Below are 2030 nucleotides of genomic sequence, written 5' to 3'. Positions count from 1 at the left end.
CAAAAGGACAGCAACTTGTCTGTTCTCCTTCCCCCAATTCCCCAGCGCTGTTCCCATCCCCCAATTCCCCAATTTAAAAAAAAAAAAAGAGTTCGATTCCCACATGGGCCAGTTATGCTGCGCCCAAGCTCAGCTGCCGCTGAGCTGTCAACAGGTGGCAGGATGGCTCAGCTGGTGAGAGCACATGCGCCTAACAACAAGACTGCCTGTTCGATGGTGGGCTACACCTGCCTGCAACTAAGACTGAACTCGGCACATTGAGCTGAATTGTCACCCGGATGGCTCAAGGGATAGAGTGTGCACTCTTAACAACAAGGCTGCTGGTTCGACTCCTGCCTGGGATGGTGGCTACACCCACCCGCAACTAAGATTGTAACACAGCACCTTGAGCTTAGAGGCCACGAGCTGTCAATGGGCTGCCAGATGGCAACTGGCATCCTCCACAACTAAGATTGAGGAACAACAACTTAGCTGGTCCCCCTCCCCAATTCTGCAATTTAAAAAAGAACAAAAACAAAAAAAGTTTTTTTGCAACAACGGAAACCATCAATAAAACAAAAAGGCAGCCAACTATTCAGTTGGGAGAAGATATTTGTCATTGATACATCTGGTAAGGGGTTAATATTCAAAATTTATAAAACACTCATTCAACTCAACACCAAAAAAACAAACAACCCAATTAAAAAATGGGCAGAGGATCTGAAGAGACATTTCTCTAAAGAGGACGGACATACAGATGGCCAACAGACATATGAAAAAATGCTCAACCTCACTAATCATTAGAAAAATGCAAATAAAAACCACAATGAGATACCACCTCACTCCATTCAGAATGGCATTATCAATAAATCAACAAGCAACAAGTGCTGGTCAGGTTGTGGAGAAAAGGAAACCCTGGTGCAGTGTTGGTGGGATTGGAAATTGGTGCAGCCATTATGGAAGTCAGTATGGAGGGATCTCAAAAAACTGGAAATGGAACTACCTCGTGACCCAGCAATTCCACTCTTAGGTATATCTATCCAGAGAAACCCAAGACGGTAATTCGAAAAAATATATGCACCTCTATGTTTATTGCAGCGCTATTCACAATAGCCAAAACTTGGAAACAACCAAAATGCCCATTGGTAGACGAATGGATTAAGAAACTATGGTACAGGGCCAGCCAAGTGGCTCAGTTGGTTAAGAAAGCGAGCTCTGAGCAACAGGGTCGCTGGTTCAATTCCCACTTAGGCCAGTGAGCTGCACCCGAGCTGAGCTGCCGCTGAGCTGCCAACGGGTGGCAGGATGGCTCAACTGGTGAGAGCACATGCTCCTAACAACAAGTTTGCCGGTTCGACTCCCGCATGGGATGGTGGGCTATGCCCACCCGCAACTAAGATTGAACACAGCACCTTGAGCTGAGCGGCCGTGAGTTGCCAACAGTTGGCCAGATGGTGACTGGACTTGGAGATGAGCTAGCTGTGTCCCCTTTTCCAATTCCCCAACACTGTTCTTCTTCCCCAATTCCCCAATAAAATCTTTAAAAAAAAAAAAAAAGAAGAAACTGTGGTACATTTATATAATGGAGTATTACTCAGCTATAAATAAGAATGAAATCTTACCATTTGCAATGATATGGATGGACCTAGCGAACATTATGCTGAGTGAAATAAGTCAGTCGGGGAAGACAAATACCATATGATCTCACTTATATGTGGAATCTAAAAAACTGAATAGATGAGCAAAGTAAAGAGAAATAGTCTCTGAGATATAAAGGAAAACTGATGGTTGCTAGATGGGAGGGGTGGAGATGAAGAAAAGAGGAAGGGATTAGACAGCATAAATTGGTAACTACAATATTACCACAGGATATGAAAGACAGTTTGGAGAATATCAATGTAAATATTTTGTAGGGTATCAGATAGATACATGTCTTGTTAGGGAGGCCACTTCATGGATGGCGTAGATGCTTGACCACTGCACTGTACACCTGAAGCTGAAGCTGAAGCTGAATAATATTGTATGTCAACTGTAATTTTACATATATATAT

The sequence above is a fragment of the Hipposideros armiger genome, unplaced genomic scaffold (genome assembly GCF_001890085.2).
Source record: "Hipposideros armiger isolate ML-2016 unplaced genomic scaffold, ASM189008v1 scaffold_275, whole genome shotgun sequence".
Lineage (NCBI taxonomy): Eukaryota > Metazoa > Chordata > Mammalia > Chiroptera > Hipposideridae > Hipposideros > Hipposideros armiger.
This window is presented reverse-complemented; position numbering follows the sequence as displayed.